At 42.1% G+C, this 18197-nt stretch overlaps 1 protein-coding gene and 1 pseudogene across 1 annotated transcript in view; both read left to right on the plus strand.

Annotated features, from left to right (window-relative positions):
• LPGAT1 (lysophosphatidylglycerol acyltransferase 1) overlaps positions 1-18197 on the plus strand; it is an 82844-nt gene that overhangs the window by 6828 nt on the left and 57819 nt on the right. The gene's annotated exons all lie outside the window — the stretch shown is intronic.
• On the plus strand, positions 13696-15159 carry LOC138995678 (proteasome subunit alpha type-4-like; annotated as a pseudogene).

Here is an 18197-nt window from a genome sequence, read left to right on the forward strand (position 1 = left end):
CATTCTCCAGGTCTTGAAAAATGAATTTCCCCAGGGAACACTTTACACAAGTAATTCCGTACACTGTGTATTTTGTATTCTCTGTAAATCTTGTAAATATTTTGCATATTAGAGACAAGAAGATATTCAGTGTTTACTTTGAAGGTAAAGGGAAAAGGAGAATAGATAGTCTTTGTCCAAAATCATCATCTGTTTCCCAGCCATCAGAAATTTGTGAAGGTTTTACTATGTCCAACACTGTGCTGAGTATGAGGTGGGTGGAGCAGGACAAAAGGGGTAAGTAGGTACAACAAAGGTGACAGCTAGTCCTCAATAAGCTTCCAGTCTCAGGCAGGTGCAGTAGGTCAGGTTCCCTGGGTCTGAGATAGAGATATGGGAGCAAGAAGTTTATTGAGGCGTGTTCTCAAGAGCACTTTATGGGACTGAGAAAACCAGGACTGGGCAGAGGTGGGAGTTGAACTGTAATGCAACCAAAGACTCAGCCAATCCCCGGGGAGCCCCGAGGCTGAGATGACCCTTCAGAGGTGTCCCGAATGGAGGCAAGGGAGATGTGCCGTTGTGCAAGCCATTGAATGTCGCTGGATGCAGGCTTCCCCACTAGGAGGAAAAGTAAACTTGAACAAAACAGCTACTCGCTGTGGAAAGAAATTCATGGGAGGGACTCAGCTATGAGCTTTCAGCAGGCAACTCACCCAAAAGTTGGGGGGATTTGTGCCTTGTCCCCGTAGGTGTGACCGGCACACCACCGCCTCCACTACAAGGGAGTACAACACGACGATACGAACCGTGATATGACATCATGGTGCCGCAACAAAGGTGCGGATGTAGCCGAAGGAGCATTCAGAAGGTGGAGGGAAAAAGGAAAACTTCTGGGTGTGTGCAGCCCTCCAACCCCTGCCCCGGGGGGAGAGCTAAAGTGATACAATCACACATTCCCAGCTGACAGGAAGGAAAATGGGGCAGTGAGAGGATATATGATCACTGATTGCCCTGGCTTGCCTGACTGAGCAATCCCTGTTTGGTCCTGGGGGAAAACCCACCCAAGGTGACCCCAAAATTCTGAGTCTAGATGGCACTTTGCTAAGAGAGTGCTTCTCATTCTCAAAATCTCTTGTTCCTATCAAGCCCAGTTGTTCACCCGTTTTTGAAGTGTGGGTGTCAGGACTGGTGAACCTGGAGCCACCTTTCTCGGATCAGAGGGGATGAGAAAGTGATGCTCCACTCTCTGGCAAGGCCAAGGGTGTTTGCATCAGTTTTGCGATTTATCTTTCTGTTTGAGATGCCTCCAGGGTTTTCCATGGATGTACCCCCCAAATAGCAACATGTCCCTTTTCCCATTTTACAATTCTGCTCAGTTACTCCCCTTGAAATTCTCCATCTTCAGGCAAGGCAAAAAAGCTGCTGTTCAGAAACTGAAAAATGATTTCCCTCCCAGGGCTTTGCATACATTTGTATACTCTGACACAATTATACAAATAAAGGAAAGCACTTCAGCCCTATTGTAGATAGGGCCTCACTTTCCTGCCTGTAAAAATACAGAGATTGGTCTTATTCAATGATCTTTATTTGCTATGCCCTTCTGTGCCAAGAGCCACTGAATTGTACTGACCTCAAACAGCTGGTTGAGACCCATTGGAAGGTATAATAGTTATCTATTGTTGCTTAACAAATTACCACAAAATGTAATGACTTAAAACAACAAACATGTATTATCTCTGGTGGTTTTTTTTGTTGTTGTTTTTTTTTTTGGTCAGGAGCAGCTGCTTCTGCTTAGAGTCTCTCATGAGATTGTGATTAGGGTGTTGACGGGGCTGCAGTCATTTTAAGGCTTGACTGGGGTTGGGAGATTTCTAACGTAGCTAAACTCACAGTCTCAGTTCCAGGCCACACGAACCTCTCATGATCTGGTACCTGGCTTCCCCAGACAGAGTGACCAAGATGGGAGCCACAATGTCTTTTGTGACTTAGTCTCGGAAGCGACACACAATTACTTCCGCCATATTCTGTCCCTCAGAAGCAGTCACCAAGTCCAGCCCAGAACCAAGGGGAGGAGACTCGAGCTCCCTTCACCAAGGAGGCCAAGGAGTTAGTGGACATAATTCGAAACCACTTCAGAAGAGAAGTTTACGCTGAGCGTCAGAGTGAGCCCTGAGCAAAACCGTGAACTAGAGTCTCACTTTGTTCCAAGTGTCACCCTAGGGCAGTGATGGCGAACCTATGACACGCGTGTCAGAGGTGACACGCGAACTCATTTTTTTGGTTGATTTTTCTTTGTTAAATGGCATTTAAATATATAAAATAAATATCAAAAATATGTCTTTGTTTTACTATGGTTGCAAATATCAAAAAATTTCTATATGTGTGACACGGGACCAGAGTTAAGTTAGGGTTTTTCAAAATGCTGGCAGGCCGAGCTCAAAAGGTTCGCCATCACTGCCCTAGGGCCTTCACACCCCCACGCCCCATCGCCACTTCTTTGGCTCAGCATCTCAGAGTGTGTTCTCACCTCTCCTCATCACTCCATCCCAGCCCATTATTTGATCCTTCCCTACGGATATCTGTGCCCTTCAGGACCTGGTCAGATAAGTTGATGTACTTATCCACTCCTGGCTAATGCTGGCACTTCATTATTGGAAACTACCTCTGCGGTGAAAGCGAAAGCTATCCCCCTGGAGAGAGTATGCATTAGAGGGCAACTCCCTGGAGGACACTGTGGGGTGACTGCCCTGAGTACTCACAAACATGGGGTGTCCTAGGGAGCTTGCATGCAGCGAAGGATCAAGAATAATGTCCAACATGCTACACACCCCCAAACCTCCTCCATCGCCTTCCACCTCTGAGGTTGAAGAAGCTTCAGGCCTAGAGATGGCTCCCTTCATTGGGACTCCAAGGCCAAGAGAGATGTTTCAAGTCCCTACCGAACGAGCACAGTTCTGCTGCCTGAGCCCCCCACACTGCCCCCTCTCCCATGTTTCATCTACTGGTGTCAGGGCTAATCTGCAGTTTTCTGCAGTTTCAGTAACCCACAGTCAACCATGATCCGAAAGTGTGAAATAGAAAAATTCCAGAAATAAACAATTCATAGGTTTTAAAGTGTGCGCTGTTCTGAGTCGTGTGATGAAATACCGTGCCATCCTGCTCTGTCCCTCCGGTGATGTGAATCATCCCTTTGTCTGGCATCTCCACATGGATGTGCCACACCCCCATGAGTCACCTAGTAGCTATCAGATTGACATATCACAGTGCTTGTGTTCAAGTAACCCATATTTTACTTAATAATGCCTCATTTATATAACTTTTATTGCAGTATTATTACTTTAATTGTTCTACTTTATTGTTAGTTATTGTTGTTAACCTCTTACTGTGCCCAATTTATAAATTAAGCTTTATCATAGGTAGATGTGTATAGGAGAAAACTAGTATAGAGTTTCGTACTATCCTTTGGGGGTCTTAGAACAATGACTGTGTAAAGTTGAACCATCTCCCATCCTAGAGTGGACAGCAGACTCAAGCCAGTTTCTTGGAGTCCTTCTGGATTGGGCCTCCGGGGCCACCGATAACAACTGTAATAACTGTGCTCTCTGGGGTCAACCAGCCAGGCCTGGATCCAGCAGGAACACAGGGAGCTGGACCTATAGCTGCTCAGTAGCTCTCAGACTTGTCTTCATTGGTTGGTTCCAATCACCAGAGATGGAATAAGCTCTGCTGGTGTCTTTAGGTGTCTAAAGAGGGAGCAGAGCCCATCTAACATCCAAACTGAGTGCTCAGGGCTAGATCTCCTCTTCCATCTCTTGTTTTCTCTCCTCTCCCTTACCATGGTCAGGTCCAGGACCTAGTGACTTCTTCTTCTTTTTTTAAAAAAAATATATTTTATTGATTTTTTACAGAGGAAGGGAGAGAGATAGAGAGTTAGAAACATCGATCAACTGCCTCCTGCACGCCCCCTACTGGAGATGTGCCCGCAACCAAGGTACATGCCCTTGAGGGGAACCGAACCTGGGACCCTTGAGTCCGCAGGCCGACACTCTACCAACTGAGCCAAACCGGTTAGGGCAGGATCTAGTGACTTCTAACCAGACAGCTGCAAGGGCCTCCCTGCTGTCCTCCTGGCTCTGCTTGGTGCACATCAAACTACACTGGTTTGCTCATTGGCTATGCCCCTCGACAGCTTCCAGTGAATTCATCTCCCACGTGAAGGGTGCATTCTACTCCTTTGTTTTCCAGCCACATTCCCCACCACTTGACTTCCTATGTGTGGCTATTCAGCCAAATTAAACTCTGGGTTGTTCCCCAAACCTACTCTGACATTTTCCCACCTCTTCCTTTCTCACCTTACTTCCATTTCTTTCTCCTTCAAATTTGTTCTCATGTTCACTTCAAGCCATGTCCCTCATGAACAATTCTGACCAAAATTTCAGCAAACCAAATCTAACAATATGTCAAAGGATAATACAACATGACTAAACAGGGTTTATCCCAGGAATGTAAGGTTGGTTTAACATTTCAAAATCAACCATTGTAATTCTTCGTATTCACTTTCTACTGCTGTGTAAAAAATTATCACAAACTTAGCAGTTCACAACAACACAATTTTATTACCTCACAGTTTCTGTAAATCAGAAGTCCGGATATGGCACAACTGGGTTCTCTGCTCAGGGTCTTACGAGGCTGAAACCAAGGAGTTGGTCATAGTCGTGGTTCTCGTGTGGGGCTTGAAGTTCTCTTCCAAGCTAGCAATAGCCCTTTACTGTGCCGCTTTCTGTGGCCTATTTTATTGTAAAAATACTCGTGTCTTTGTCTTATTCCCACTACATTCCCTGCCCTAAAGGCAGAAACTGGCCTCTTCATCTAGGTGTTGTGAATTTGTACCAAGAAGTCCAAATGTACTGCTACTTTCTTGAGCATTCTGTAACAGTGAATAAAGAGTCATTTCAGGTTTTATATTTTTCCCATTTTGCCACAGAACTTGTTTACATTCCACTCATTTGGCAGTACTTTCCCCAGTCTGGTTAGTCAGCATTTCTGACAGCTGCTTGGCATGGCTTTCAATCTGCCCTGGCTGGTGTGACTCAATGGTTGGGTGTCGTCCCATGCACTGAAGGGTTGCAGGTTCAATTCTTGGTCAGGGCACATGCCCAAGTTGCAGGCTTAATCCCCAGTGGGGGACCTGCAGGAGGCAGCCCATAGATTTTCTCTCTCACTTCGATGTTTCTTCTCTCCCTTCCTCTATCTCTCAAAATACATTTTAAAAAGTCTTTTAAAAAAATGACAGCCATCTGTAAGGTACACTGTCACACAGCCCATTCTCTGGAGGTGGTGATAGCAATCGTTACTGTTACTTAGTTACAGTCTAATGGGCCAAAGCACTTTTACTTTAGAACTCGTAACCAAACGTGGGTCCACCACTTCTGGATAAAACTTTCATTTTAAGAAATTACATCTAGGAAATCAAACCAGACATAGAGATATCTGAGAAACTGGAACAAATACTCATACCCCAAACTAGGGGGCTTTTCTTGGGTAGACAGTTCAAGGTGGTTCTATACTTCTCCCCCATCTCAGCTGTACCTACTTGGAGTCCTTTTCTCACTTCCATTTCCATGTGATGGGAGCAGACAGAATATTGTGGCTATGGGAGCTCCAAGGACTTTGCCTCCCTTCTCCTACAGAGATCTCTAGCTGGATGAAACAAGTCAGTCAGGGAGGTTCAGGTGTGCAATACTAGTTGACAACTCAGGCTTTGGAGCCCAACTGTCTAGGGTTGAATCCCAGGATATGTTTCTTAATATTTTTGTACCTCAGTTTCCTCATCTGCAAAATGGGAACAGTTAGAGTGCTTATCTCATAAGCTTATTCCAAAGACTAAATGAGCTAATTCATTTAGAATAGTGACTGGCACATAGTAAACATTCAGTCATAAAAGTTGGCTGCTGTTATCTTTAGAACTGTTGTATATTCAAATTAACTGGGAAAATTTTGAAAAATGCTGATGCTTGGAGTTCCCATCCTAGATCAGGATTTCTCACCTGTGACACTATTGATGTTTTTGACAGCTAATTTTTTGTTGTTGAAGGTTGTCTATGCATTGTAAGATATTTAGCAGCACCCCCGGCCTTTATCCATTAGAGGCCAATAACATCTCTCTCTCTCCACTCTCAGTTATGGTAACGAAAATTGTTTCCAGACATGGCTAAATATCCAGTAGGGGCAGAAATTGACCTCAGCTGAGATATACTGCCCCAGATCAGTGAAATAATAGTTTCTGGAGTTGGGGCTTTGGGCATGGGTCTTCCCCAGGGCAGATCCAGGTTTTGTGGGGCATGAAGCTTATAAAACTTGGGGGTCTCTCTTTTAGAAAAGTAGTACATATTACAAAATTTGTTATGAAGTGAATATTCATTTAGAATGAGTAAAGAAATCCTAACAAAGGATTGGTGACTTGGAGATTCCTATTCCTTTCTTTTGAGATCACTATAGACAATTTCCCAGCAAAAATTCTTTTTGATAACAACCTGGCTTTCTCTTTCCACCTGTAATACCCTACACCTCCCAGCGTTCACAGCGGCCCTGAAGTTTAAGCAACCTGAGCAAGCTTTATGGGCAATCTACCTCTGTGCCTTTTGTTGCTACAGCACAGTGCTTTGGATGAAGGCCCAGCTGGGCAGAGCAGGCACAAAGCCCACAAGGCGTAGTTCCCTTAATCAAGATTTCAGAAAACTTGGCAGGTAGGATGCAGATAGGGAGCACAGCAAGAGGACACTGAAATTGGAGTCCAAACCTGAAGTCTGGAGAACCATGATTCTGATCATGACATAACTAGTTCAAACAATGGTGCTGAGCTTTGGTTTTCAGCCTCAGCACTGAGGTCCTGGGCGGACTAATTGATCACAATTCGGGACTAGGGGTGGTAGGGGCGAGGCAGAGGAGAAGTGTGCTTCACAGGTCAATACAATTACCCTCCATGAATTCCTCAGGAATACTGACTCCCAGGTCTGAGCAGAAACCAGGCAATGGGCAGGTCACATAGGCACACAGCAGCCGTAACTAGGGAGCCAGACTCCAGGTCTTAGAGAGTAAACTTACTTCTCAGTCCCATTAGATGAGGTTGTAAGGAGAGACTTAGCCTGTAAATACTGAACTCTGCTTACAGACTGAATATGTGTGTCCTCAAATTCATATGTTGAAATCCTAGCCTCCAATGTAATGGTATTAGGAGATAGGACCTTTGGGACGTGATTAGGTTATGAGTGGAGTCCTCATGAATGGTCTTAGTGCCCTTATGGAAGAGACCCCATAGAGCTCACTTGCCCCTTCTATCATGTGAGGACACAATGAAGATGGCAGTCTATGAAGCAGGCAGTGGGCTCATCACCAGACACTGAGTCTGCCAGCAACTTGATCTTGGACTTCCCAGCTTCCAGAACTATGAGAAATAAATGTCTGCTGTTTATAAGCTACCTGGTCTATACTCTCTGTTATAACAGCCCGAATAAACTAAGACAAAATTCCTGCCTCCCTTTGGATGGGCCCCAGAACTGGATGTGAGGAAGAGCAGCCGGGACTGGATATAGGCAGAAGCTGTGAACCCACCTGGGATGCGCTGAAGCAGGAAATGAGGTCAAGACTGACAGGGTAAAAGCTACTAAACAGCTCTCTTGATCCTGGGTATGGAAAACAGGCTAGGTGGACCTTATAGCTCTTTATGACATCATCAAGGTTGCCGATGAAAGCATCATGGAACCTGCTAAGATGATGAACTTAGGGGTTTTCCAGACTACTGAAATCAAAAGGATTGAACCTTGAAGGCACCTCTGCAATTTGGGTTGGCTATATAATCAATTTATCAGAACTGGGGATGAGGACTACTTGACTATGAACAATGCTCCTAAAGGTTAGTTGGATATGCCAAGGATCTCGTAGACCATTTCCACGAATTGACACCTTTAGCACACTTAATAGAGAGCGTCTATATGTTCAATATTATTACTGCTGTTATTTCAGTAACCAAGATTGCTGGCAAGTACTGTGCCTTTAAGAGGCAGTGAAAAGGACAGATTCCTTTTCATTCAGAATTGCCCCAGTGTAGTGTTTGGGTGAGGTTTTAGCGGGCATTGATTACAGTGTGTGTGATGGCATGAGGGATAAGGTGGAAGAGGGGTTTTTCAGTCTGACTCCCTGGTAACTGTGGTCCTCTCCTATCCTACCTGTGTTCCAGTTACCCATGAGTATGGCTGCATGCTCTCTAATCTTTATATTATAAACCATCAGGGAAGAGGCAATCTGTGTTTAAGTGATACTCCAGTCAAACTAACCGTGCTAATGAACCAAGGGAACCTCCATCTGGCTCCAAGTGTTCTTCCAACCTCAGGTGTGTGACTCATTCAACTAACCTAGGAAACTAACTAGAACCAGTGATTTCATCCTTCTATTGGGACACAAGTCCATCTTCCTCTCCCTTTCCTTGCCTAGTCATTAGTAATCCTGCAAGTGGATAATAAAGTAGTCCAAAGAAGGCAATGGTAAGAGAAAAAGCAACAAGTTTGGATAATTTTGAAATTAGAACTTCAAACAATCTCTTGAGCAATGAGGACAAATTGCTTCATATTAGAAGGATGTCTCTTCTCTCCCCCCGCTCCCGCCAAATAACCAAAGTCTTCCATGCCATATTCCATAATTCTAGGAACTCATATTTTCTAAAGGAGATTGCTGTCTTATTCTTCTGGGTTTTTAGGTTCGTTATTTGCAAAGAACAATGTTCAGGTCTTTTTCTTAGAATTACGTTAACTCTTTTTATGCTTTACCTTTTAACCTCTCTAATACATGTTAGAGGCCTACTTCACTCTCCCCCCTCCCCCCACAAGCCACCACATCCACAGCACATTAAAAGGAAGGTTACAAAGGCGTTAGAGCATCAGCTGTGTCTCTGAGAATATTCTTTTAGTTGCTATTTTCCCAACTATGTTGGGATCTGAGTCCAAGTCTGTCAGAGTCAGGCCTGTCTGGCTTCAACATCAAGACTCTATCCACTCTCCCTCACTGCCCATTCTCCCAGGAGGAGAAGGAGGAGGGAGAGGGGAATGGAGGAGGGGAGAGGGATGGGGAGGAGGAGAAATAGAGATGCTAAAGGTGGTTTGCTTTTGAGGGAATTCAATATCAGCTTTTTATACTTTTGAATGTAACTCTCCATCAAGATATTGTTAATAATTAATAAGGGAATAGCCTATAAATATCTGTAATAGCTACTTCACAGGACTGTTGTAAGGCTACTATTAATATTTAATAAGGTAACGTTACCTTATTAATACCTAAGTATTATTTAAATCTACCTCACAGGATTGTAGTGAGAAATACACATAAGTATATAAAGTGCCTGGCACATCAATGGTAGTTATTAAATAGTAAATCTTACTGATCCTATGAATTTGGTAGAAACACATTCTCTAACTCTAGAGTCAGACAGACCAGAATTTGTATGACTTTGAACAAGTTATTTAAAGTCACAAAGCCTTAGTTTCTTCATTTATAAATGGTAGAAAATAGCTCCTACATCACAGTATTGTTGTGAAGATTAAATATGCTAATGCTATGATATTTAACATTATGCTTGTAGAAAATGCTGAATGAGCATGGTTATTATATTAATGTTATTATGAGGGTCTTATTATTCTGTTTTTGTTTAGTTTGTCCTTGGTGCCATCATACATACCATTTCCTTGTTAAAGACTCCACATGCCTTTCCCCCACCCCTCCTTTTTTGGAATATCTATGCTTTTAAAATTCTGAAATCAACTAGAAAAGATTCCATTGGATTTCCTTTTTTCTAATCCTCGTTGAGTCTACTTTCATTACCTTTTTCCACCTTAAATTGTCTCAGTCCTTTCTTTTCGCCATTATTATTTTAATTTAGAGCACTTATGGCGCACAATCCATTATTCAAACCTAGCACATCTTGTGACTTGGAAACACTTTTTGTTCAGTAACAGTCACCAGGCCCAGATGAGTTCAGTGGGGAATCTTACCAAACATTTAAATAAGAAATTATACCATACCCTAGCCAGTTTGTCTCAGTGAATAGAGCGTCGGCCTGCAGAACAAAGGGTCCCGGGTTCGATTCCAATCAAGAGAACGTACCTCGGTTGCAGGCTCCTCCCCGCCCCGGGCCCTGGCGGGGGGCTCGTGCAGGAGGCAACCAACCCATGTGTTTCTCTCACATTGATGTTTCTCTCTGTCTTTCCCTCTCTCTTCCACTCTCCCTAAAAAATCAATGGAAAAATATCCTCGGGTGAGGATTAACAAAAAAAAAAAGGGAAATTATACCAATTCAACAGGAACTGTCATTCACTGCTGGTGAGAATCTAAAATGAATGGTACAGCCTCTTGAGAAGACGGTTTGGCTGTTTCTTACAAAACAAAACACGCTCTTACCATACAATTAAGCAATCATGCTCCTTGGCATTTACTCAAAGGAGTTGGGAACTAATGTCCACATCAAAACCCACACACAGATGTTTATAGCAACTTTATTCAGAATTACCAAAACTCGGAAGCAAGGAAGATGTCCCTTAGTAGGCAAATAATAAACTGTTGTACATCTTGACAGTGGAATATATTCAGCACTAAAAAGAAATAAGCTATCAAGCCATGAAAAGACATGGAGGTAACTTAAATGCAATTACTAAGTGAAAGCAGCCGATCTGAAAAGGCTACCCACAATATGATTCCAACTGTATGACATTCTGTAAAAGGCAGAACTATAGAAACAGTAAAAAGATCAGTGGTTGCCAGGGTTGGAAGAGGGAGGAACGAATAAGAACAATACAGAGGATTTTTAGGGCAATGAAACTATTCTATATAAAGCTACAATGGTGGATTTTCAACGTTTTTCTTTATACATTTGTCAAAACCTATAGAATACACACCACCAAGCGTGAAGCCCAATGTAAACTATGAACATTGGGGGCTAATGTGTCAATTAGATTCATCGATTATAACAAATGTACCACTCTGATTCAGGATGTTGATAGTTGGGGAGGCTGTGCATGTGTGAGGGGAAGGGTAGTATAGGAACTTTCTGTACGTTTTCTCAGTTTTGCTGTGAACTTAAACCTGCTCTGAAAAAAATAAAGTTTGTTAAATAAATACACAGAACATTAGTCTTTAATACCTTCCACTTTGACATTTATCTCTTTTTCTAATACATAGTTATTGTTGAAATAAATAATGTCTAATTTTGTGACCCGTTTTGAGATCTTAAGGTTCAATCCAAAGAGTCTTCCTAACACCAAATGCCAACTCCAGGCAACATTTTTTTAAAATATATTTTTATTGCTTTCAGAGGGGAAGGAAGAGGGAGAGAGAGATAGAAACATCAATGATGACAGAGAATCATTGATTGAATCGACTGCCTCCTGCATGCCCCCTGCTGGGGATTTTGCCCGCAACCCGGCATGTGCCCTTGACTGGAATCGAACCCGGGACCCTCAGTCCACAGGCTGATGCTCTATTCACTGAGCCAAACTGGCTAGGGCAACTCCGGGCAACCTTTATCCTCTGGCTTTTGTGGCTTTATTTATAATGTACACCTCAAACCTAAAGGCATTTCCCAATCAATCCTAGCTTTCCTAAGAACCCATTATAAGCCTAAATATTTTTCATTACAAGAATACATAATAAATAAACTGTGAAAATGTATATCACTTGGTACATTCATACTAAGTGGTCCTTAAAATAAATGTATTAAAAATGTATTTTAGACAGTTTGTATTAGACAGAGTTTGTTAGAAATGCTAGATCTTGAAAACATGCTCAGTACTAGTACCAAGTTGCACAATATTACTCATGGCATACTATTTTTACATTTATTTGTCCTTATTTATATTGTTAATGACATTATTTCTGGAAAGCATAAAAACACAGTAATAGTAAACAATTCAAAAGGAAGAAGGAGGGTGGGTGGGATGGGGAAGAGAACACTGACTTCAACTTTATTTTCAGTTTTCAAAAGAATCTCTTGTGAAAATTCTGGTTTTCTCCTGAAGTGCTCTAGAGGGTAAAGTTTTCTGGCCATTTTGTAATGCTTTTCTTTGTTCCCATGTTTCACTTTCAGTTTTGAGAGGCATACCTAATTTCAGCATTCTGAAATTTGTGGACTTAATTTTGTCGCTCTATCTTTACCATTACAGTTTTATAGGCGGTATCCAAAAAGAGTCTATATAAGGTAATTTGACCCAGGAGTAAATCCCAGTGCTATCACTTGTTAGTAGTTTGGTGTCAAGTAAGTTATTTAATTCTGTTTCCTTGTCTGTAAAACGGTGGTAACAAAAATATTCCTCTCTGGTTGTTATGACATATTGTCTGTAATAGTGGCTGACACTACTAGTAATAGTTGCTGGTACACAGTAAATGCTAGCTTCTTTAAGACTCAAATCCTATTCTTTCTTAGTCTTAGAACTATTTGTAGTTTGAATGAATGAATGAATGCCAGGAGATTTATATAGTCAACAATGAAGTAGCTATACTAAGATAGCAGGCTAGAAATTTTATATGGAAATATAAGTAATAAGGTAAAGCACCAGGTAACAGTTCATGAATAAGTGTGTTTTAGAGGTAAAGGAAGAATAAATGAGTACATACTTTAAAGCACACCGTTGAAGAGGAAGCTGATATACCATTGTAAAATGTGTGATGCAAGAAATTAAGTTGTTTCTACCAGCCTTAAGCTACCATCAAGAGCATGGATGGGTCTAGTTATGTCATATGATATAGCACATAGATTACCTGTATTAACAACAAAATAAAAGTTATGATCCATAGTTACTAGGAATGAAATGGAGGGTAGAGTGGAGGTGGGGAATTTTAAAAGTTAAACATGAAGGTGTGTTGTGGTTTTGAATGTAATAGCAGCTGTGATTAATATGTGATCTTCTAGACCACTGGTTCTCAACTTTCCTAATGCTGTGACCCTTTAATACAGTTCCTCATGTTGTGGTGACCCCCAACCATAAAATTATTTTCGTTGCTACTTCATAACTGTAATTTTGCTACTGTAAACAATATGTAATTATATATGTGTTTTCCGATGGTCTTAGGCGACCCCTGTGAAAGGGTCGTTTGACCCCCAAAGGGTCGCGACCCACAGGTTGAGAACCGCTGTTCTAGACAAGAAACAGATACGCCCCTTAACAAACCAGCGTTCAGAAAATTCAGAATAGTAGAAGTTTTGTTTCCTTTTTTGACCGCTTGAGGTTCCGAGAACTCCTGGAAGAGAAAGTGCCTATTCAAATATTTTTCAAAGTAGCCAAGTATTTCTCAAAATGTGGTCTAGCTCACCCATAAGAAGTAAATGGATAGCATATGTCTCCAGAGGGGATATTCTGAAAAGGACACATGGATTATGTAGGATTTGAACCAAAAATGCATAACCCAAATCTAATCACTAGAAAACATTCACTAAACTTACAATAAGGGATATTCTATAAGATATTGGATTTGTGTTCTTTAAAAAGTGACATTTTCAACAGCTCTCCGGGAGATTCTTATATACATTAAAGCCTGAAATTAAAAAGAACCCGAGATGATTCTTATGATTAGGCATGTTTAAGAAACATTGAGGGTGGTTTCCTCCTGCGGGGTGAAACCCTCCGCACAGAACTCAACTCCAGTGTCTTTTCTCCGGGCCTCTGAAGTTCAGAAAACATGTCTTGAAGATATGACTCCAGGACCACCCTATTTTCTCCAGAAGGTCGCTGTACCAAGTTGAATATGCCAAGGAGGCAATCGCACATGCAGGCACCTGTTTGGGAATTTTAGCCGTTGATGGTGTTTTGCTTTCAGCAGAGCGAAGTAACATCCACAAGTTTCTTGATGAAGTCTCTCTCTCCTTCTCCCCCCCCCCCCCCCCCCGCTCCCCCCCCCCACCTGGAGCAATTTATAAACTCAATGAGGACGTGGCTTGCAGAGTGGCAAGCATAACTTCTGATGCTAATTTTCTGACTAATGAACTAAGGCTCATTGCTCAAAGGAATTTATATTGCAGTATCAGGAGCCAGTTGCTTGTGGGCGGTTGGTTACAGCACCGTGTGATATCTAACAAGCTTATACACAGTTTGGAGAAAAACATCCCTTTGGTGTTTCACTGCTGTACATTGGCTGGGATAAGCGTTATGGCTTTCAGCTCTATCAAAGCAACCCTAGCAGAAATTACGGGGGATGGAAAGCCATATGCATTGGAAATAATAGCGCTGCAGCTGTATCAATGTTTAAACAAGACTACAAAGGAGAAATGACTCTGAAGTCGGTACTTGCTTCAGCTATCAAAGTCCTCAGTAAGACCATGGATGTTACCAAACCCTCTGCCGAAAAAGTGGAAATTGGCCCACCAACAAGAGAGAATGGAAAGGCGTTCGTCAGCGTTCTCAAACAGAAGGAAGTGGAACTGCTGGGCAAAAAACATGAGGAAGAAGAAGCTAAGGCCGAGCGTGAGAAGAAAGAAAAAGAACAAAGAGAAAAGGATAAAATAGAAGACAAAATTGGGGATTTTAGAAGTCTTTGGGGCACTATTTCAGTGTGAAAGCTATCCTCTTCCACACCGAGAAAGCATTGGCCTTTTTAAAACCTGGATGGTGAGAAAGTAAGATGGTACCATCTGATCAGGACCTCGATATTTCTGTCCAGTTGAATGATGATTGCTCTTCATGGACCTTTTCATTCCCCCCCCCCCCCCACCCCCCTTTTTGGAAATAAAACTAGGAAAGAATGGAAATGGTGAAGGAAAAAAAAAGAGAAAAAGAAACATTGAAATAGAGAAACCGTGAAATTTTTGGAGAATGTCATTCAGTTCAACAGAGAGTTACATAACTTCATCAAACGTTCATATAAGAACTTAAACTATATAATTAGTATAACTTGAATGGCTCTAGACTTTAAAAATCCCCTACTCTAAGAGGCAGTATTTTAGCGTCACTCTTTTGCCCATAGCTTTGTTTGCTTCATATTACTTAAAACAGGAGTTTGTGTCTAGAAGACTATACAATAGGAAACCAAGGGGTAAGGTGTTTTTAATGACAGTTCCCAATTTACAACCAGGTTATATTTTAAGAGAATGTTTGTAAGTTTGCATTTCCTTATAGAAATAATGTTCTGGGTGAGAAGGAGTAGAGAGGAGGGTTTGCCAGCCTTTGGAGTGACAGAGAATGGAGCACTCACTCCAGGGCCTGCCTGTGGCTGTGCTGGGGAGAAGGAGCTGGTCCAAGACACGCCCCCCCCCCCCACCCCCCCGCAGCCCTACTCTGGGTTTTTCAAGACTGTGTAGTTGCCAGCAGCTGATTCCAAATAATTTAGACCTCCACTGCAGTTTATGCTTTGAAGCCAAAGTTTAAGAGAAACAAAGAATTTGAAAGCATATTTTATTAAATGTTTCTTGAAGACGTTTCAAGAGAAAACCACTTGTAAAGAAATTCTTTCTTTACCCTTCATACTTCTTTCAACTAATAAGTGCCTGTCTATCTCACAGGGTTACTGTTAGCATGCAGCATCCAATAATGTGTGTGTGTGTGTGTGTGAGAGAGAGAGAGAGAGAGATCACTTTGTTGACTGCAAGGTGCATAGGAAATGCAAGGTGGCATGATTTTTATTACAACAGAGTCAGTCCCCAATATGACAAATTAATCTTAAGGACACAGTTGGAATAGGAGCAGAGTGAAAAATTTCTGCTCAAACCTCAAGTGATTTAAGCTGATGAAAGACACAGAAAGAGCCAAGCTGCCCCGAAAAGGCTTGAATAAGAGAGAGAAATTTAACCCAGGTAAGCACAAGTAATATGCTTTAGAGCAGTGGTTCTCAACCTTCCTAATGCCATGACCCTTTTAATACAGTTCCTCATGTTGTGGTGACCCCCAACCATAAAATTATTTTCGTTGCTACTTCATAACTGTAATTTTGCTACTGTTATGAATCGTAATGTAAATATCTGATATGCAGGATGTATTTCCATTGTTACAAATTGAACATAATTAAAGCATAGTGATTAATCACAAAAACAATATGTAATTATATATGTGTTTTCCGATGGTCTTAGGCGACTCCTGTGAAAGGGTCGTTCGACCCCCAAAGGGGTCGCAACCCACAGGTTGAGAACCGCTGCTTTAGAGGAAACATTAAACACACTGTCAGCCCTGAGTGGCTTGTTAACTCTGGTTTATCAGGTGATCAGGGAGCAGGTGTAGCACAGAAAAGGTGTGGTGGGTAGAGAAGCTGGACCACTGTAAGCTGGCTGAGGGACTGCATGGGGACCACATAGGGCCACTAACCACTGACAGGACTGAGGAGTTTCCTGGGATGTGGAACTTGAATGCTAAAATGATGAAAGTCTTGGGCAAACCAGGAGGAGTTGTTCACACTGTAAGACCGCAACGGCTCTATTTCTGACACAATCTATGATGGACAAGCCACATAACTTCTCCAAGCCTATTTCCATTGTTCGTAAGTGGAATTATCCTATGATCCTTTCCTAAGGGGGAATTCTTCTCCCTCATCAAACATCACTAAATTCCATACCTCAACACCAGAGCAAAGATACTCTGGTGTTGTTGTTTTAAAATATATTTTTATTGATTTTAGAGAAGAAGGGAGAGAGAGATAGAAACCTCAATGATGAGAATCATTAATTGGCTGCCTCCTGCACGCCCCCACGCTGGAATTCAGCCCACAACCTGGGCATGTGCCCTGACCGCGAATTGAACCGTGTCCTCCTGGTTCATAGGTCGACACTCAATCACTGAGCGATGCCAACTGGGCATCCAGTGTGGTTTTTTGTTTGTTTGTTTGTTTTTAATTTGAGGGAAAACCCAGAAATATAAGACACTTATGAGATATAAGGTTCCGGAATAAGTCAGGAACTTGTTGTCAGTCAATGGCAGGACTTGGAGGTGTGAAAGAAAGCTGAAGTCATGAGATTCAATGGGGTCTCCTGTGGTTAGAGGTGAGGGCAGAGGAAAGGGAGAAGAAGCTAGTTCAAAGCAGCTCATCCGGATACTATTTCCAGAAAGAAGTTCATGCTGGGAAAATCTACGGACAGAACCCAAGAAAATTGCCAAGTTGGAATTCAAGTAAGTGTGAGGAGAGCAGTTTTGTCCAGAAACTAAGGGAAACGCGGGACCTTAAGAAGACCTAGCTTTTCCAAGGGGCTAGAGAGGCTGAAGAAAGTGGAGTTGACTTTGAACTGGAGGCTGAGCTTGGAAGGACAGAGAAATGGAAAGGATGAAGCTACTGAAGGACCAGCAGGTAAAGAGGTGAGATGGAGGAGACAGACCTTGTTTGCATTCTGGATGGAGTGCCATGAAACTGTGCACCTGGAACTTCTCAAATCTCTTCAGTTTGTATGCTGAGATCTCCTTGAAGTGCAGGTTCCTAATTGGGCAATTAATTATGGCTAACCACTGCACAAGCATGCAGAAGGAATCTGTGAAAGAGAAGAATGAAGTCTCACCTTAATTTGAGGCGGTATGGCCCCACCCCATAACAAAGAAACAGAATTTCTGGAGGATGAGGCCCAGGAATCAGGATTTTAAAAAGATTCCCAGGTGATTCTAATGTGCAGCCAAGGTTGAGAACCACTGCTCTAGAATAACGAGTGAGGAATCCTGTATTGAAGTCCCTGACTGAAGTAAATCAAATAGAGGCATTCAGACTTGATTTGTTAGGACACGGAAAACCAATGTCAAAACTTGAACAGAAAAACTCGAAATGTTCAAAATGGTACTTTAAAGAAAATACTATGACCACAGCATCTGGGATGGATTAAAAAGTTAGGTGATAGCTTGAGAATGGAGGAAGGAAAATATTTTAATACTAAAAGGTGGAATAGTATTTTGTGCAATTAGTGATTCCGTCGAGGTACTTCTGATCACTCAATATTACTGAAACAATCATTTTTAAAAGATTGGAATACATTTTAAGATTTTTAAAAAAATGTATTTTTATTGAGTTCAGAGAAGAAGGGAGAGGGAGAGAGATAGAAACATCAATGATGAGAGAGAATCATTGATCGGCTGCTTCCTGCACACCCCACACTGGAGATAGAGCCCACAACCCGGGCATGTGCCCTGACTAGGAATTGAAATTGAATCCTGGTCGATGTTCAACCACTGAGCCACACTGGCCAGGATGAAATATATTTAAAATAAAAAGTATAAGCAACA

This window comes from Myotis yumanensis, unplaced genomic scaffold, assembly GCF_028538775.1.
Source record: "Myotis yumanensis isolate MYYU_CA2020_CCGP unplaced genomic scaffold, mMyoYum1.0.hap1 SCAF_17, whole genome shotgun sequence".
Taxonomy (NCBI): Eukaryota; Metazoa; Chordata; class Mammalia; order Chiroptera; family Vespertilionidae; genus Myotis; species Myotis yumanensis.